This window comes from Myotis myotis, unplaced genomic scaffold (genome assembly GCF_014108235.1).
Source record: "Myotis myotis isolate mMyoMyo1 unplaced genomic scaffold, mMyoMyo1.p scaffold_m19_p_3, whole genome shotgun sequence".
Lineage (NCBI taxonomy): Eukaryota > Metazoa > Chordata > Mammalia > Chiroptera > Vespertilionidae > Myotis > Myotis myotis.
This window is the reverse complement of record NW_023416335.1, coordinates 128,737,264-128,758,619: the sequence shown is the minus strand read 5'-3', so window position 1 is coordinate 128,758,619 and position 21,356 is coordinate 128,737,264. Positions and strand designations below refer to the sequence as shown.

General features: G+C 37.9%; 1 pseudogene; it reads right to left on the bottom strand.

Moving 5' to 3' along the window:
* Nucleotides 1–19,925, bottom strand: part of LOC118650585 — a 105,116-nt pseudogene extending 85,191 nt beyond the window's left edge.
* Between the last annotated feature and the right edge of the window lie 1,431 nt (nucleotides 19,926–21,356).

Genomic DNA, 21,356 nt, shown 5'->3' with positions numbered 1-21,356 from the left:
TATTAAATCTTTTAACTGATTGCTTGAATGTATAAAAACTACTGATTTTATACATTGATTTTGCCCTGGATTATTACTGAATTCTCTTATTGTTTATAGTATTTAATGAAATATGTTGTGTCTTTCAATTATACTGTCATCTACAATTAGTGTTAATTTTACACATATTCTACTTTTTATAACTATAATTTTTTCCCCTTGGGTAATTGTGCTAAGAACAATATCACAATGTTAAATAGTAGTGGTATTAGTGGATATTAGCCAATACAACAAGGAATTTCCATAAAAATCAGGAACATTCTGATGGCTTTTGATAGAAATAGGTACATTTTATCATAAGATAGTATCCTCTATTTCTATTTAATTCAATGTTTTCTTCTTTGTCATATGAGGAAATTCTGATAAATCTGTCCAATGATTTTTCAGAATCTATGGAAAGATCCTATGATTTTTTTTCTTTAGATTTGTCAATATGATGAACGCAGTAATAGAGTTTCTAGTATTGGATCATTATGATCTCATTTGGTAATTATGTTTTATTTGTTTAAATGAGCTCCTGGATTCTTTTTGCTAATATGTTATTTAGAATATGTGTATCATTATTTAAAAAAAATATTTTTTTTATTGACTTTTTACAGAGAGGAAGGGAGAGGGATAGAAAGATAGAAACATCGATGAGAGAGAAACATCGATCAGCCGCCTCCTGCACACCCCCTTCTGGGTATGTGCCTGCAACCAAGGTACATGCCCCTGACCGGAATTGAACCCAGGACCCTTGAGTCTGCAGGCCGATGCTCTATCCACTGAGCCAAACTGGTGAGGGCATGTGTATCATTATTAATAGTGTGATTAATCTCTAGTGAGTGTGGTCAAAGATTGCTAGCTGTATGATTCTATATTTTCAGATTTTATTAAAGTTTTCTATTGGTCATTATTTAAAAGGAATGTGTATTCTATATTTTCAGGTTACACAGTTTATAATATATCAAACATTTATATTACATCAATTATGGTATTTAGGTCTTTCTATCCTTATTTATTTTTTGTCCATCTGATCAATGATACACTGGAAAGATGAACTGAAATCTCCCAAGACTAGTGTGTTTGTGTTTATTTATCTTTATATCTCCTATAATTTCTACTCTATATCTGTTGATGTCATGTTGTTTGGTGTATGGATATACTTGTTATATCTTTATTGGGAATTATACACTTTGGCATTAAGTTTTCTTCTTTGTTATATTTAATACTATTTGTCCTGACTTTCTGTCTTCTCTGATATTAAGGTGATGATTTCTGCTTTATATTATTTATTTATTTTGAATATTATTTATTTTTGTTTAACCATTCTTTTATTTTGAGCCTTTATCTTAGTTTTTTCTTTGCTATGGAGTAGGGTTTTGGCATAGGGTAGGGTTTTACTTTGTGATTCAAGCTGTGAAAATTTTTCATTACAAAGGTGATCAAGACAATTTACATTATTGATATGACAGAGATGTTTGGTCTTAGTTTTGTTATTCTTTTATGTCATTTCTCTTTATAACTTACTAGAGGCCCGATGCACAAAAATTTGTGCACTCGGGAGCCTGTGCCCTCTCACAGTCTGGGACCCCTCGGTAGATAACAACCTGCTGGTTTAGGCCTGCTCCCGGCTAGCAGAGGGCAGGCCTAATCCCTAGGTGCAGCCCCTGGTCGGGCTCAGAGCAGGGCCGATTGGGGAGTTGGGGCGCCGCACCCTGTCACACACAGAGCCGCAGGGCTATCAGGGGGTTGGGGAGCTCCCCCCTATCAGGCACAGAGTAGGGCCCATGGAGGGGGGTTGGGGCGCCTTCCCCTGTCACGAACAGAGCAGGGAGGATAGGGAGGTTGTGGCCCCGCCCCCTGTCACACACAGAACCGCCGGGCGATCAGGGGGTTTGGGTGCTGCCCCCTGTCACGCTGATCCCGGTGCCGGGAGGCATATTACCCTTTTACTATATAGGATAGAGGCCTGGTGCATGGGTAGGGGCTGGCTGGTTTGCCCTGAAGGGTGTCCTGGATCAGGGTGGCGGTCCCCACAGGGGTGCCTGGCCAGCCTGGGTGAGGGGCTGATGGCTGTTTGCATCTGGTCACACACCCTTCAGGGTTGGGGTCCCCACTGGGGTGCCTGGCCAGTCTGGGTGAGGGGCTAAGGGCTGTTTTCAGGCTGGCAGGTGACTGAAGCTCCCAACTGCTCCTTTTTTTCTTTTTCTTTTTTTTATTCTGGGCCAGCTTTAGCTTTGGCTCCAGCTCTGAGGCCTCCGCCACTGAAAGCAGGTATCTGGTTTGTTTGGGTTCTATAATCGAAACACTGTATCAACTCCAGCTCTGAGATCCCAGGGGGCTGAAAGCAGGTTTCTGGGGTTTTGTTTAGCTTCTATATTTGTAAGAACTGCAAGCTCAGAGGCCGGCAGCGGCAGGCAGGGAATGTTTGAGTCCTCCATCACTGAAGCAAGCAAGCCTCATGTTAGTTTCAAGCTGCCTGGCTGCCGGCCGCCATCTTGGCTGGCAGTTAATTTGCATATCTTGCTGATTAACCAATGGGAAGGGTAGTGGACATATGCTAATTACCATGCTTCTCTTTTATTAGGTAGGATTTTAAAAGTCTGTTACTGCATGATCTGTTTGCTTTGCTTATTGTTTTCAGTATGAAATTTTGCTGGGATTTATGAAGTTTTATATATTTGCTAGAGGCCTGGTGCATGAATTCATGCATGGGTGGGTCTGGCCGGCCCACCCCAATGGGGGCCCATTGGGCTGGGCCAGTGTGACGGAGGGGCCACAGGTTGGCCAGCCAGCCCTGCCTCCCATTGGGATGGGGGGCCACTTGGGGGCAGGGACAGCCCAGGGGAGGGGCCATGGGCAGTTTGCCAGCTGTCCCCACCCCCTGATCAGAGTTTTGGGGGCCAATTGGGGGCCAGGCTAGTCTGGGGGAGGGCCGATCAGGGCCTGGATCAAGCTCGTTGGCTGCTGCAGTGTGCATCATAGCCACCAGTCATTCTGGTCTTTTCAGTCATTCTGCCATTCCTGTCACTGGACTTTTATATATATATATATATATATGTAGATATTAATGTTTTCATAGTTATATTTATTTATAATGCCATTAGTTCTAATTTCCTTTAAATAGAACCTATAATTTTCTTTTCTGAACAAATATAATGGTAGTTTGCTAACAATTCATTCCTCATCTCTCTTTTTCATTCCATAATTTTAGTTAAGTCTCTTTTTAAATGTGCTTTTTTTGTAAAGTTACATATGCTTCTAAATCAATTTTAAATTTTAGCATTTGATTCTTGGCCATTGCAGATGGAAGAGCTTGCTATTCTTTCCCTTATACTTTTTTCTAAAGTTGAGTTCTCATTTTATTGTCAGGCATATATAATTTCTTTATTATAAAGAGCAATTTGTATTATTCTTAATTGTACAGCTAAGTGTACATTTAAGGGTCACTACTAGTCTTTTTGCTGTAGTTCCCCCAGTCATATCTTGATTTACTGAGAATTTTTCTCTAGTAGTTTTCTTGATAAATGTCCATGAGAACAATATTCCATGAATTCTTGAATATTTAAAACATCTGTAATTTTTATTCTTGAGGGTCGGTTTGGCTGGATATAGAATTCTTAATTCATCCTTTGTGCAGTATTTTGCATGCATTGCTCCATTTTTTTCTGGTATTGATAATTGCTGTGAAGAAATCTGATTCCAATATGATTTCCTCCCTTTATAAGTAATGACATTTTTGCCTGGCAGTGCAATTCTTTCTTTATTTTAAGTATTTAATCATTTTATTAATATTAGACTAGTTACTAACCATTGTGGGTCAATTTTTTTCTGTTATAGAACATGTGCCCTTGCAATATACAGATTCAAACCTATATTTTAAATTGTTCTTAAATTATAACTTTAAATATTTGTTTTGTTAAAATATTTATTTTTAGCAGGGTATTAGGTCTGTGTAAATGTTGGCTTTCACTTGTCAGTTTTCTATTACTCATATTTTCCCTTTACTACTTTTTTATTATTTAGTTTCGTTTGTTGGCTTTCTTACCCATATTGCCTTTATTGTATTTTTGCTATGTCTATTCTCCTTGATCATTCCAATTTCATATTTATTTTTAATAATATTCTAAAATTCTACTTCTTTCTTAACTGGAGCACCATGAGTGGGCTGATGAGGAAGGAGTCAGGCATGTAGGTAGCATCAGGGAACAAAGTATAGAGGAGTTTGAAGAGTAGGGCAGCAGATGGATTATGTAAGTCTTAGCCTATGGCAAGGAGTTTAGACTGTATTCCAAGTGTGATGGGAAACTATTGGAGGGTTTTGAGCACAAGAATGACATGATTTGATGTGTGTATCAATAGAATTACTATGACTTTTGTGTCTATACTAGATTGTAGGGAGGTGAGAGTAGAAGAAAGAAGGCCAATTAGGAGGCTATATTAGTAACCCAGTGACTTGGTCAGTGTAGTGGTGGTAGAGATGGTAAGAAGTGGTTAGATAGCAACTTCCTTTTTCTTCTGTACCTCACATAGTGTTACAGCAAGTTAACCTACGTATATTTAAACATGCATGTGTTTTTACAAGTAACTCTTCAGCTTAAATGTATATGGCCTGTTCAGGTATTATTCATTCATTTAGCAAACCCTAATTTTTTGAGAACATGTTACGCCTACTTGATATCTCTTAAGGTGTATGTATGTGAAGAACCTTGAAGAAATAATAAAATTCATTCGAGTGACAAAAACACAGTATATGATGATGAAAAATACATTTATTTTTTAATGTATACATGTACACTGATAGTCTGACAGAAAACTTTATGACTCCGTTTGATATTATCAGTGGGACTTTTGCTGCTGCATCACTGATGGCAGAGATTTTACATCAGGTTTACATTTCGTGACCTTCAGAGATATGCACGAGCTACTACTTTCATCCATCAGGCTACTCCTATTACGAGACTTAACAAAATTCATCACTGAGAACAAAGATTCACAAGCGTATGTGGGTGAAACCAAAACACTGGTTGGATCTAGGAAGGCAGGGAGAGTTAAGGCAAAGGCATAGAAATTGCTCTTCCCCTCTCTCGTCAATCCATGTCTATGATCTTTAAGATAACTTTTTATGTAAAATTATTTATTTATCTAAGATGCACCTACACTGAATTTATCTGAAAAATAAAACAGTTGATATTAAGAAAAAAATTGTAAATGGAAGATTATAAGAGAGGGTTTCACGTGCCAGCAAAAGTTACTGGCGTGCCATGTTTGGCACACGTGCCAGGGGTTGCCCACCCCTGGCCTATGTCATTTTTACTCACCCTCTCACAATCCGGAACTTGAACCAGACCCCCGGTGCAGGCATGCAGAGAGATGTCTGCCGCGGCCCTGCCCCCACTGCAGAACCCCTGTTCTTGGTTGTCCGTTTGGTCGTGACGGCCCTAGGCTCTTATTAGTATAGATAATATTTATTCATTCATTCAACAAATTTTTTAAAATAAATTTTGTTGATTTTTTACAGAGAGGAAGGGAGAGGGATAGAGAGTCAGAAACATTGATGAGAGAGAAACATCCATCAGCTGCCTCCTGCACACCTCCCACTGAGGATATGCCCACAACCAAGGTACATGCCCTTGACCGCAGGCCGACGCTCCATCCACTGAGCCAAACCGGTCAGGGCTAGTCAACAAATATTTGAGTGTCAGGCAATATCTTAGGTACTAAAGATACAGCAATAAGGGAGACAAACACAAAAACCTCAGATTCTCTACTCTCATCAAATTTACAAACTGGTGAGGGGACTTTAGTTCTCTCTTACCTAGGTATTATATTTCCTCATTCTTCAGATGACAACCCAAGGCTTAGAGTGTGTATGTAATTGGTACAAAGTCATATGAAGGAATAGACTATTCCAGGGGTGGGGAATACCTAGCCCATGGACTGTATAAGGCCTGTGGAAACACTTGGTCTGGCCCTGCCAAGGCATCAGGGGTGAGTTAATTAAATGTTTGACCAAATATAGCAGGCTAATTTTTAAGTTGATAACTTTGGATAGCCCACGAATGATGCTATAAATATCCAAATGGCCCTCGGCAGAAAAAAAGGTTCCCCACCCCTAGAGAGTTTAGATTTAACTGTGAGCTTTCTGATTCCAATGTTTATATTTATTCCATTACTTCATATTGAAAATGCAATATCCAGATATGGATCTAGATAGCTATTTACACAAATTAATGTAGATAATCTAGGAAATGAAGTTTTTATTCTATTAAAGTGGTTTTGGGCTTTTCTTTTCATTCCTGTTTAATTTAAATTGATATTTAAGTTTGGCATTTGAATTACAGGATGCTGATAACAGCGTTCTCAATTAGGACTAAAGAAGTGTGTCTAACACTCTGGAAAACACATCTCCCAACTCCCAAAGCCCCTGAGAGAGCTTTTCTTCGCTGTCAGGCTTCCTGCCTCTCACTTCACTCCCCCAGCTGTGGGTTGAATATTCAGAAGCAAGGATAGAGGTAGGAGTCAATTATTCTGGGCAGGTTACTGTATTAGGGCTGTTCACTTGGTGGTGGAGGCAAACACAGTGTAAGAAAAAAACAGAGATTCCTGAAATATTTGAGTTACTCTTCTGAAACTTCCAATACAAAATAAATTTATAATTAATTATCTTAAGTTAAATCTCAATGCCCCTAACTTGTATCTAAAGTACCACCACAGTCTCTGGGCAGATAAACCTCATTACTGTGTGAGTAGGAAAGTTTCTTCAGCTTCTATTTCCCTCCAGGTTTTCTAACAGCTTCGTGGGCCCTTTTCTGCCTAATGTGAATATCAATGTGCTTTTCTGTTTGGCTTCCCAGTGAGCCTCCTGTGTTAATAGCGGATTGTGACTTGCCACTCCAGAAAAAAACACACACAAAAGTGATTGTTCTTTGCCGGTGTGAAACCTTACCTGCCATCTGCACATGCTCACGTTGGCAGCTCCTCGTGATCCTTCAACTTTCAAGAAATCCTTAGAGGAATGAAAAGGACAGGCTCACCCCCACAGCGGAATGAGCTCCCAGCTTAGTCACATCAGTGGGATGAACACTGACATGTATACTGACAGGCCTGTTTCATACCCAGGAGCTCCTGCGAATTGGCACATGGCTACTTGGAAGCCTGGCACTCCCCCACACTGGGGTGGAATTTTGCCACCTCATCTTGTTCTTTTGGTTGGAGTGGAAGCCTCCCTCTGACTGACCAGCTATCTGGATGAAGTGAGGTTATGTGAGAGGGGAGGGAGAATACCGAGACCTCCTTGGATCACGTGGCTTCTGAGAGGCCTGCTGCAGGAACCTGGCCCTGTGGTCTGCTCACTGCTACCACCCACATCAGCCTAAACAGCCACACCCTGAGGTCCTAGTCCCAGAGCAGCTGTTTGGACTGCTTGTGTGGTCATCCCAACCCTCAATAGAAGATGGCCTGCCAAACCTCAGGAAACTTGGAGTTGAGGTCAACTTAATGCTTTCCCAGTAGGCCGTGGGAAGAAAGAAGGTGTAAAGTGACATGTGTTCATGGCAGCTAGTGTAACTCTAGTTCAAACATGTTCTGTTTTTGCCAGATTGGTTTTCTGACCAACTGCTTTTTATGAAGATTTTTTTTTTTTTGTATTAAATCCCAGTTTTATCTCTAAGACAAGATAGGGTATAAATAATAAGTAAACACATGAAAGCTATCAATTCAAGAAAGTCTATAAATCACATTGTTTATTTAACCAAAAACAGTAATATCCCTTGGCTTTGAGATGTTTTAGATGGGATGTTTAAAATAGCCAAGCACCTGTTTTTAAGTTGGAAGTGGTCAATTAGAGTGTTAAAGGTTTGGGTGTTGACTTTTGGTGTCAGACCTATGTGTTTAATGCCTGTTCTACCTCTTACCCTGTGAATTTCTCAAAGCCTCAATTTTCTAATCTGGAGTATGGAGATGATTATTACACAGTACCTGTCACACTGGGTTGTTGAGAGGACTAAATGAAATCATGAATATAAAATGATTAGCATAGTGCCAGGCCCATAAAAGCTTATAAGTGAATGTCAGAAGTCATGTTGTTAATGAAGCTGATAACAGCACCTGTCATGGCTAATTTTATTTGTGCACTTGACTGGGTGAAGGGATGCCCAAATAGCCAGTAAACATTACTATTGGGTGTGGTCAGTGAGGGTGTTTCCAGAAGGGATTAGCATTTGAACCAGTAGACTGAGTAAAGACGAGTATCCTCACCATTGGGTGGGTGGGTATCATTCAATCGGTTGAGGGCTTGAATAAAATAAAAAGGTGGGAGGAAGGGAGAATTTCATTTTGCTTGAGTTGAGACATTCATCTTCTCCTGCGCTCAGACATGTGCACTCCTGGTTCTTGGGCCTTTGGACTTGAACAGAATTATACCACAGTTTTTCTTGTTTCTCCATCTTGCAGATGGCAGATCACGGACCTTCTCAGCCTCCATAACTGCATGGGCCAATTCATATGTACTGGTATACATATCGCCTATTGGTTCCGTTTCTCTGGAGAACCCTAATAAACAAGCACTATGCCAAGTCTTCCTTCTTGTACAAATTGAGAGACAGCCTGGATTATTCAGTGATTGGGAATATGAGATTTTGGTCATTAGAACAACTTAAAAAACCCAACTAGATCAATGAACATATAAAGTCCTGCATACATGCATTTATGACGCAGCAATGAATTTTAGCAAGGGTTTGATTAGTGCTCAAGATATTTATTAGTGAAATACTCAAAGGTATGAAAATTACTTCTTTTGTCAGGATCAACTTAAGTTCAACAAGCCAAATGTGTATTTATGTGTTTTGCTTTACTCATATTGTGATTTTTTTTTTTCCAGCTGATTTGGACCAAAGACTCTAAAGAAAAGATATGCTGCATAAAATTATGTAGTTCTCAACCATACTTATCTGATAAGGATATCACATAATTTCAGTTTTGAAGATGATTTTAATGGCAATATGGAGTGTCTTCTCACTGTTGCCATAATGATCACTGTTGGAATTCAAGAGGAACTTATAAAACAATAATTAATTTCTATATTGAGTAGAGGAAGATCTACTTAGTGCTTAAACACTTAAGGCAATCATAATTTATTACATTTTATAACATCAAGTTGACCACTTATTAAACTATTTACTGGAAAAAATTCTCCTAGTCTTTTTTGGTCTTTCTGTAGAGGATTTACATTTTTGGACTTAGAAACTCAGAAAAAAAAACTCAGTCAAAATGTTAAAAAACTTTCATCTTAAGAAATAGCTTCTTTGTCAAAGAAATGAAATCAAAGTTATCCTGCATCAACCTTGGTACCACAATTTGGCTGAAATTCATCTTTTACTAGTTGTGCAATACTAGATTGGTATATTTGCTCTCTAAGAAACCCTATGTCAGTTTCCAGCCCTTTATTGGTATAAATCTATTCTGACTTTAGAAGGTTGGCAACCAGTTTGACATATGAAAAAGTCTGAGTGAAAATTCTACAAGAGCACTGAGAGAAGTTTAAATTGCCTAACATGTAGTGGCTATTTCAGAACGACTCCCAACTTTTGATTACTCAAGTGTAACTGACCAAGTCAAGAATTAATCATCTGCCACTTTTCACATTACCACTTACACATTGAGAACTGATGCTGTATGCTAATATATTTTAATAAACTTTTCTAGTCACTTCTCTCTTTATTAAATAAAAACATCTTTCAATTAAATGACTATTTAGAGATGGGAATTACCAACCACACACCACGGAGCTAATGCTTTATCTCTGTCACTATTGTTCAAAGGCAAAAAAAAAATGTTGTTAGAGTGTTTGTTGAGAAGGCTGTACCTAGGCCACTGCTGGCTGGCCTTGTCTATCCACAAGCACTAGTGAGAGTTTCCAGGTTTGGAAATGGCTATAGGGCAATGGGCCAAGGTGCCCTTCAGCATTGAGGGTATAAGAATGATTCAGAGAAAATTATATTTTATGACTTTCTCATTGCTGCCCTCCATTGCCTGAAGTTTTATCCAGGTGACATCAGATTTGACTAAACCTTAAGGTAGCCTAAAGGGGCAGGGGTAAATTATATCTATGAATGGATAGGATTACTCTATCCTCCATACTCCCAAAGCTTTTAAAAAAACTTGTACTTTATTATAACTCATTTCACTTTATAATTAGGCATGTTTGCATGCCTATCTCTCCTGCTGGACAGCATTTCAAAATTCAAGAAGATGGGACATGACCTCATTTGTTTTTGCATTCGGTTCAAGCTTCAGCACAGTATCTGGAGCTTTAATGACGTTCAGTAAGGGTTTGCTGGTTGTGTGGGAGTTGAGGGGGCAGGACCTTTCCTGAGCCCTTTGTCTTGGTCATGGTAGAAGTTAGGCATTTCTTATCAGAATCTCTCTATAAAAAGCACTACCATAGATCTATAACCTCTCTTTTTTCTTCATCAGATGTCTCTTTCCGACTATGCTCTCTGAAATTATTATCAAGCTGCCATGCATGTCAGGCAATGTTAAACCATCAGACCAAATGTATTCACCCAAATTTGCCACTTTTCAGTGAAGCAGACTCAAAGACTCAGGACAAGGGGTAACACCTATGGCTTTTATGAAATAAACTAGTAAAGAACAATTCAGAGGTACAGGAGAAGAGAAGGGGAAAAAGACAGAAATGGAGAAACATTCAAAACACACACAGGCACACACACACACACACACACACACCAGCATTCTAATTTTTGGGCTAAATATGTGAGCATGTTCTTTGACATGGTCTCTTCATGTGTCCCCCTTCCCCCTAGCTTTTAAAAAAAGGGATATATCACTTGTGCATTTTTTTTGCATAAATATATTTAAATTTTTTATTAAAAAATAAAGACCCTGCCAAGCACTATGAGCTACTTAGAGACATTAATCAGGCCTTCCACATATAAAGTACTTACTTACAATTATTATAAGTGTTAGATAGTGGTAAGAGAGGAGAACATCTAGATAGAATCTGGTCACTAATGTACCAAATAAGAAACCATTGGCTGACAAATGAACTGCTTTTTTATTTTAAGTTCTCCCTTATCCCTCATATTTAGCTATTACCTTTTCTCCTTAAAAAATCTTTATGAAGGGAGTGAGGGTGGGAGGAGGCCAGGCCAAAAAAGGAAAAGATTTCATTTATAACACATATTTACAAGTAATACAACTTTTAATCAAACTATTTACTTAAGGATAAAAGGGTCCATTGGCATCTATAAAATGTGAATCTTGCATAAATAAATCAACAATGACGTGGTTGTTCAGGCTAAGAATATCATCATATGTAATAGGAAAAGAAATCTTATCACTTGGAAATAGGTTTTATATGTGATTTTAAATATTTATTAATAAGTACTTATTTATAGGAAGAGAATGTCAGGATTCATTTTAAAAATTTTATTTTGATCATTTTTATAATTGGTTCAATTTTGTTATATTAACACAAATACTTTATTGGAATAAAAAGAAAGGAACATGTGAATATATACAAAAAGCAGTAAATTCTATAATGCAAACAAAAACAAAAATGTTACCCCATATCATCTTTCATAGATGATTACCAAATCATTTTCATTTTAAATGCTTTTGACTACAATTCTTTTCAGGTAAATGAGAAACTCTCTAACTGCAATTTTAAGTGATCCTTTTACTCTAATTTTAAGTGATCAGAGATAGCAAACATCTTCTAAATGTCTTCTTCAAACTGTTGGTGAAATAATTTGGAAGGGGAGAAGCAAGTTGCAACATGTCTCATTTAGAAATGGTACAAAATCACAATAGGAATACAGTAAACCATAATTTGCAATTGATTTTGATTTTTAATAAATGGGAAAAAGTCAAATTAGAGATTTTACCATCATCAATAGACACATAGTACACTTCCTATGAGTTCTGAAAGCAATTACTAGTATCGGAATGTGTCCCTGGGAGTCAATCCATTTCAACATGACTCTCATTTGCTGCATCATCATCTTTGTTACTGATCAGTTAATTCGCGTTAATAATTCTGGTAAAGAGGCACTGAAATGTTCACACACACACACACACACACACACACAGAATCATTGGTTCAAATATTTACTAATCTGTGTGTGGTATGTGCCACTGAGTTCGTTCTGGCTCCTGATGACCCTATGAGTTTATGATGTCCACAGTGTTCTGTCCTCGTAGCCTTGCTCAGCTCCTGTAGACTCATGCCCATGGCTTCGTTTATGGAGTCAATCCATCTCATACTTGGTATTCCCTTTTCTTGATGCCCTCCAATTTCTCACAGCATTATTGTCTTCTCCGAAGAACCTAGCCTTCTCATGATGTACCAGGAGGAGGGTAGCTTCAGTTTTGTCATTTTGCCTCCAGCGATGTGTCAGGTTTAATTTGCTCTAAGATCTATTTGCTCATCTTTATGGCAGTCCAGAGTATCTGTAGAGTTCTCGTCCAACACCATCTTTCAGATGAATCATTTTTTTCCCTGTCAGCCTTCTTCACTGTCCCGCTTTCACCCTTGTACATGGTAACTGGGAATACGAGGGCATGGATGTTTTTAGCCTAATTCAGGATCTAGAATTTCTTGTTTGAAAATACTGCATCATTTTAGATCAGTGATGGCGAACCTTTTGAGCTCGGCTGTCAGCATTTTGAAAAACCCTAACTTAACTCTGGTGCCATGTCACATATAGAAATTTTTTGATATTTGCAACCATAGTAAAACAAGGACTTATATTTTTGATATTCATTTTATATATTTAAATGCTATTTAACAAAGAAAAATCAACCAAAAAAAATGAGTTCACGTGTCACCTCTGACACACGTGCCATAGGTTCGCCATCACTGTCTTAGATTATATTAAGGCTATTAAAGCAAGAATGGTGGTTCTTATAATTTAGAAAGACTCTACAAACAATTATATCTAAATAAAAAATTCCAATTATCCCTCAGTCATTCTTAAATACACAAAGGTACCAGGACATAGCATTGTGTAAAAACTGAGATTTTATTTGACTTCAAAATCTTCTGATTTAGTTACAAAATGAGATATAAACAGAGGTAGTAGCAGTATCAAGAGCTTACCATGCTTTGGGTGTTTACTACATGTACACATACCTTGTCATTTTCACAATATGCCTGTGAAGTTGGGGTTATTCCTCTGATTCCACAGATAGAGTGAGAGCTACAAGAAGGAGCAGAGCTGAATTTGAACTGAGTTCCATTTCACTCTAAGCCTGTGCTTTGTGGTTTCAGAATTGTGGTTCTAAAACAGCAGACGCAGTCACGCCCTATTAACTGGAATATTTGTGTTTTATCCAAGTTTGTTATAAAGTACATTTTTTTTTCTGAAGACAACTCTGCTGTGCCAGTGATTTATATTACATAATTTGAGACTTTTACCAGTATATGTTTTATCTTTTTTTTTAAGTAGCTGACACAGTACCTGGCAGATAAGAGGTATTCAATAAATATTTGTTAAGTGAATTAACTGTGGAAAAGATTATCTTGTAGATACAATAAAAGCATAGTTAAGAATTTATAAAAATTTAATGTGTATTTTAGGATCAAGAAATTTTTTTAATTAAATGAATATTACTCAAAATCACTACATATTCAAAGTATTAATACAATTTTTGCTAGTAATAAAGTGTTTCTGATGTTCAAGTATGATTTATATCATACATTTGGATATCATGACTACCTGCTTTATGATTTTCTTCCATTATAAAGTAGTCATGCCTTAAAAATTGAGCGACAATATGTTGTCATCAGTTTCAATTTATTTGACCATGTATAACCTCACATTCAGAATACATTTCTTTACTCTTTGTTACCATTGGAACCTGCTGACTTTTTTTTTCTATTCTGGTAATATTTTATAACCTCCTTTAATAGTGCAACATTATTAGTGACTTATGCTCTGAAAATCATCTCTTTTTATGTTTTGCCACCTTCAATTTTCTGTAAGCACCTTAAATTCAGGGACACTATAATGTTCATCCTTACGGTTTAGTATGGGATCTGGCCTATTGTAGAGACTTAAGAAATTCTTGTGGAGAAAAAAGAAGGGAATGAGAGAGGTAGGTGAAGAGGAATGAAAGGGGGGAGGGAAGGTTAGAAGAAGGGAGAGAGGAAGGAATGAAAGAGAAAGGGGGAAGGGGGAGAGAGAGGGAAGAAAGTAAACCAGTTCTTGGATTATAAGAAGTAAAGTTAAGATCAACAGTCCTGAATCCTCGCTTAGAAATAGAGATCTACTGCAACATCTATTAAGAGGCTTATGTGTTAAATAACTGCCCAGGGTTAAACAAAAATAGTCCATTAATAACTGCCACTTTAGACTAAGACCTGTGTTCTCACTCAGCCTTCATAAAGGATTTATTGAGCCTAGGGAAGTGCTTATCGTTGTCTGACATTTCATTACAACCCATAAATTGCAGGATTAGTCAAATCATTTAGATGACTGTTTCCACAAGAATACATTTATTGATTAGTAGTGATATCCTCTGGGTTCTCCAGGTTCTAGGGGATACAGTGAATTTTTTACCAGTTCTGTTATACTAATTTTGGCTCAGTATCATGGACTCATACACATACTACATGCAGTTTGGTAGTACTTTGCTAATGTGCACCTTAAGTACTTTTATCTTTTGAAACTTGAACTTCTGTGTTTCTTATATTGCTGATATTAGCAAATCTAAGGTGGTTTTTTAGAAAAAGAGAAAAAGAGAAAGGGAATAAAAGCAGAACAGAGGATTTGTGACAATCAGTTCTAATGTTTTTCACTATTTAGAGAATTTTTTTACTTAAAGTCAATCAACAACAAGCATTTATTGAAAACCCAAAGGATGAAGTGTATGACTTAAATATGAATAATCTTCAGGATTGTAGTGTACCAGCGAAAGACTTATTTTTCATGTCACTCAGAAAGGGAGCCATATGATGCTTTTTTGAATAGCTGATTAAAATATTTAACATGAATTCACCTTTCATCTAAAGATAAAAAAAGTTGAATGGGTAATAAAAAGAGCTCTTCTCGTTTAGATTATGCAAATGCCTAGTATTCTCATTATTACTGTCAGGGTGAAAACATAACAAGAAATATTAAAGAATTCCTTCCTTGAAAAAATCTAAGTACTATGAAAATTTATAGCATTTGTTTATTCAAGAGTCATTTATGGAGTGTCTGTTATGTTGAATGGGGATGTGAGACAGGGACATTGCAAATTTCGTAAATTTTTCTGATACCTTATGAGTATGATTATGTTTTTGAACATTTCGGTTCAAAGGGTGTTATGGATTTCCCTAACAGAGTAGAAAACTACCTTATCTCCTGCTTCTGTCCACGTCTAGTCACCTAGTTAAGCCTAATATTGATTGCTTACCAAGTACAAGATGCTTCAGGCATTTTCTGTTTGTGAATCTTTAATCCATCCAATCAGGGGTGATATGATATTCCTAAATTAACCACGGAGTGTGATGGTGGGAAAAGCATGGATTTTGGAATCAAATAGATTTCAGTCTAAATTCTAGCTGTTACTCATTAACCTCTTGGGAAAATTACTCAATTTCTCCAAGTTTCTGTTTTCTCACCTATAAAGTAGAACCTACCCCACCCCACCCCCCCTTTTTTTTTTTTGCCTCACAGGGTTAACTAGAGGATTAAAATGAAGTAAGATATGTAAAGTACCTAGTGCAATTTCTGCCTACTGGTAATTCAACAAATGGCTCTATCTTCCTGGCTCCTCCCAAAATTAGGGAAGGGGAGGGCCAGAAGGAGAATGAAATGCAGGAGGAGTAAGAGGGAGAGACTGAAATCTTTGGAAACTGCTGACACCCCTGCTCTGTATTCAATGATTCTGCATTTTGTCACTCAGAGCAGTGATTCCCTAAGGAGGCTGATAATTAAAATCCCTAAGAAATGGGCCATGGCTTCCAGCTCATATTCTGATCTAAGATGGGCCTCACATTTAGAGTCTGAGTCAGAAGACTGCAATGGGGAAATGTTTTCTCTCTGTTTTCAAACTGAGACATTGGTTTCCTGCACTGGGACTAGAACTTCTATCATCAGCTCTTCTGGTTCGAGGCCTTCAAACTTGAATGATTGTGGAAAAGTTGGCTGTTATCTGGCAGATTTTGAGAGTTCTGAGGCCCATCTAAGAAGCTGAAGCTTGCAAGTACAGGATTGGGAAAGTGATGGGAGCCTGAAGATAAGGTTTCCTATCCCCTTAACTAAAGGAACTTCAAATGGCCCGCCATGACTTCATCTTACAGGTAGGTGGTGGAGATCCTTGTCAAGGAGAATGAAGTCAGGAATAACCACCGATATTTAGAGCTTGGCAGAAGAAGGACCAGCAGGTTATAGTGAGCACCTCATAAGTTTCTATTTAAAGAGATGATGAAGGTCTCAACTGTCCCTAGCCTGGTGCCACAGGGAGATGAGGTGTAGGATGCAGAGCAGACCCCTTGATTTCTCTACTCACCAAGACTTGCTCATTTAATAAAAGGCTACTCCACTTAATGTCTTCCTTTTCAGTGATGAGACATCGCAATAACCTTACATTTTTGACAACTCTCTTTCCTCCAAGACCTAGAAGAGTATCACATCCCAGAATGTGCTCAGTGAAATAGATGCTCATAGTTGTCGGTTAAAAGGAGGTTCTACCATCAATCAAGTTTGGGAGACAGTGGGTTAACAAAGATATACATGTTTCTTTATAGCAGGTTTTCTCAGGTCTTTCAATAAGTTAGTTCATGCTGCGAATCTGAAAGAAACAGAGATAGTTTGAAGCATTTCCCCAAAACTTTTGACCACAGTCCCTGTATTAGTCAGGATTTTCTCAGATTTTTAAATGACAGAAATCCAACTTCAACAGGCAAAAGCCATAAAAAAACGTATTGGCTCACAGAACTAAGAAGCTCAGGCATGGTTGAACCCATAGGCCTCAAATGATGTTACTAGTGTCTGTCTCTCTCCACCTCTTGGCTCAGCTTTCCTCTGGGTTGGCTTTGTTATCAAGAAGTCCTTCTCTATGCAGTGGTCCCTGCAGCTCCAGGCTTACATTATACTTACAGTTATACATTCAATTTTAGGAAAATCTCCATGAGAAAACAGAACTTAAGTGAATTGTTTTTTTAATTTAAAAGTGTTTAAATCATAAGCAATTAAGGTATAATTATGAGGTTATAAAATGTAATTTCTGAAGACCTTGTTTTTTATAAAAGTTTAATGGCAACCTAGGGTATTGGTAATGCTGGCTTAAAATATCATGAAACTGCCTAAGGGAAGCTGCCTCTCAGAAGTCAATGTGTTTGAGGACTTGGTCTGCTTCCCAAATCCCTGACATTCCCACAGTCCAGATTAGTGCTTTATAATTTACACAATGTTTTATTATTGTTTCCAAAGTCAAAGGGACTGCCTTGGGTTAAGGGAACAGGTTATCAACACATTAAGGTGAACATATGATTTTATAAACTATATTTTATAGTATTTAAAAAGGAACCTTTAAAAAAATCTTAAGCTATTGCTTTCCACAATCTCTGGCCATGAACCTATTTTAATTGAACTTTGTTGGAAAGGTACAGAAGATATACCAGTTTGAAAACTTCTATTAGTTGTCAACTTTATTGTAAATTAGACTCAAGATATATTTGACTGAGAAACACAGAACTCTTCATTAGTGTCCCAAATTGGTTCTAAATCATCAACATTACATAATGACAACTGGCAGGAAATGCTGAACAGTCAATATGAAAGAGGCTTCTCTCTTTAATTGGTCAAATAGTAATCATTTCCATTTTGAAATGCGTAATGGTAATGACTTTATTTTTATATATGTGATATTTTGGGGGATTTTGATTTTTCTAACCTAAGGAAGTTGTTCCAGCAAGTTAGAAGTTGAATTCCCTGGAGATGCTCATTTCTCTTCCTACACTGAGTGGCCAGATTATTATGACCACCTGACGTTTGTAGGCAAATTAGCTATAATTTCACGCTGAAGTTGCTAGAGGGCCAGACCATTATAAATAGGGAAGCAGGTTGTTTACCATGACAGTAGAAGTGATTTTTTTCTGAAGATATGGGTAAACAATGCGATTTAACAGCCATTGAACGTGGGAGAATATATATATATATATATTCTGAGTGGCCAGATTATCACCACCTGACGTTTGTAGGCAAATTAGCCGTACATTGCATCATATGGGATATGGAAGCCGAAGGCCTGTTCGTACACCTTTGCTGTCTGCAGTTACCAAGATAAAACGTCTCCAATTTGCACAAGAACACAAGAATTGGACAGCCGAGCACTGGAAAAAAGTCATGTGGTCCGATGAATCACGTTTCCAGTTGCATCATGCAGATGGCAGAGTGAGAATTTGGCGGAAACAGCATGAAAGCATGCACCCCACATGCATGAATACAACCCTTCAAGCTGATGGGAGCAGTGTTATGGTTTGGGGCATGTTTTCCTGGCATGATTTGGGCCCTTTAATTCGTGTGGAACAATGTCTGAATAGCACAACATACCTAAGTATCGTTGCTGATCAAATTCATCCTATCATGTTGATGGCATTTCCCAATGGAGATGGCCTCTTCCAACAAGACAATGCACCATGCCATGGTGCTCATATTGTGCAGGAGTGGTTTCAAGAACATGAGGGAGACTTTACCTTGCTTAGGTGGCCCCCACAGTCACCAGATCTCAATCCAATTGAGCATTTGTGGGATGAAGTTAAAAGAGCCACCAGGCAGTTGGCTCCACAACCATCAAATCTCACAGAACTGGACAGTGCTATTCATCAGGCATGGTGTCAGATTCCTCGCATCACCTTTCAACATCTTGTGGAGTCAATGCCAAGAAGAATTGCCACAGTATTGAAGGCAAAAGGTGGCCCAACGAAGTACTGATGGGGTGGTCATAATAATCTGGCCACACAGAATATATATATATATATATGTATATATATCCCACGTTGAAAGGCTGTTAAATCGCGTTGTTTACCCATATCTTCAGAAAAAAAAATCACTTCTACTGTCGTGGTAAACAACCTGCTTCCTTATTTATAATGGCCTGGCCCTCTAGCAACTTCAGCGTGAAATTATAGTTAATTTGCCTACAAACGTCAGGTGGTCATATAACCTGGCCACTCAGTGTATATATTTACGGTGCCCTCATAGTCAGCTAGGAAGAGAACTATAATGAAAGCAAAATCATTTGGGATTTTTATGACGGTTAAACACTTTTGTCAATCCGTTCCATGCTAGCACTTGATAGTTACCAATAAAAATATCTTGAGAGATTTTAAGATTCTTCAGTAGATTCTGAATAACAAAAAGGAAATCATAATATGCTAACAGTAAAATAACAACTGAATATTATTTGAAAACTCGTTACCCACATAGTTACCATGTGTGTACCTCCTTTGAATTATTTGATTAAACAGGTCACTCCACAAATAAAGTTTCCAACAGATTTTTTAGTTTTAAACTTTTTAATGAAATGCTTAAGAACTTTTCCTCATCAATAGATCCTTTTAGGTGATAGCAAACATTAATTGAGCAGTAGTCAGGTGATTTCATTCGGTCTCCACACAAGGACTTTATAAAAGAGGTAGCAGTTGTAAAATCCCAATTTTCCAGAGTAGGAAACAGGCATGGGGAGGTTAAGCGCCTGTTGTTACACAGCTTGCAAATGGCCAACTTGGCTGTGCAATCCAATTCTGGAATCAGTGATGGTGACCACTGGTAATATAATGATTGATCTTCTTGTCTGTGAGCAGATCACTGGGCAACCTTACCTGAGGCACAGTAAAGATGGGGACATTCAGATTCATCTGATATAGGAGGGTCTTCTATTAAGTGCATGCGAACATGCGTGCACACACACGCTAAGGCCTGCCATAGGGCTTACCACATTTTGGTTATTGCATGGCTGTTGTTTTCTTGACTTGGGTTAAAAAGACTTTAACAATGCTCCCGTAAATAAGAGACCAAGTAAATAAAAATCTCATATTTGTACTGTTACACTAATAAGCTTAATAACAATAATCCACATACATCTGCCATCATAAAATAAAAACTTCATTACCATTTGAATGCAGTCACTACAAATCCTCAGGTTAGCCAGTACACCAGCTGTGTCCTGATGCTTCACAACACAAAACAGCAATTCATTCCAAATTAGCACTCTCTGTTAGTGACTCTTGCTCTCTGGCTCCCATCCCAAACACTCCTGCTGTTCAGGTCTATTGTTTCCCTCACTAGAAGAGCCTTTTATTTTCTGGGAAAGCTTGGTGGATTGTCTCGATGAAAAACTAGGCTAATCTTCTAACTTCTGATTTCCCACTATGTATCCTCCCATGTTCTGGGTGAACTCAGCCTTCTTTTCCCTCTGTCCAGTGGCATGCAATACACTAGAAGGTGTATAGAATACTTCAGCCAAAGAATGAAACTGAAGGAGTTAACAAAGCTTAAGCTTTGTAAAATGAACTGGTCCAAGATTCAGATAATGAGCTTTAGTCTCTTTAGACCAGTGGAGTTGAGCAAACTCCCTCTCCATTGTTCCCATCATGGGCCGCTAAATCATCAAATTCCATATAAAGTTACAGAGAACTTCCTTTGGAGAGTTTATGGTCTCAGAACAGCAGGTTTAACAACCAGGCTGGTGGAAAGTGAAGGATGGTCTTTGAGCCACATGTAACACATACACCACTTATAGAAATTTTATATTTCTTAAGAGATCATACTTAACAGGCAGTTTATTTTTATGCTGAAAAATACTTATCTGTTTCCTTTCATCTGCAGTTTAAACTTTTTTTGCAACCCTAAATACAATTGAAGACAAGGAATGAGAGGATATTTGATCTTAGCCCTACTGATGATATATGATTTCATGAAAATATTGTCCTTTGGATTAACTCTTCCAGGGCACAAGCAAACCAAAAAATTTGTTTTTCCTAGGATATGAAAATCCAAGTCTATTAATTGTCAAAATTTAAATATTTCCTGTATTTATAATTTCTAAGCAGATGCTAGAAATAACTGGGAGAAGTATACTTTTTTTTGGAATTATATTCTGTTTTGTTGTCATAACCCCATGTCTTATACAGATGACCTCATGTGGTTTTCCTAGGGATCTGGGGATCTGTTTATAAGGCTTCTTCAGATCTTTATCTGGGAGCCTTTTATGGAGCATGTGGCTACCCTATTGAAGCCATGAGCTGGCTTCAGAGCCCATCCTCCCCTTGGAATATGGCAGCTGACTGGAAATGATGTTAATCCTAATAGCATGCACCA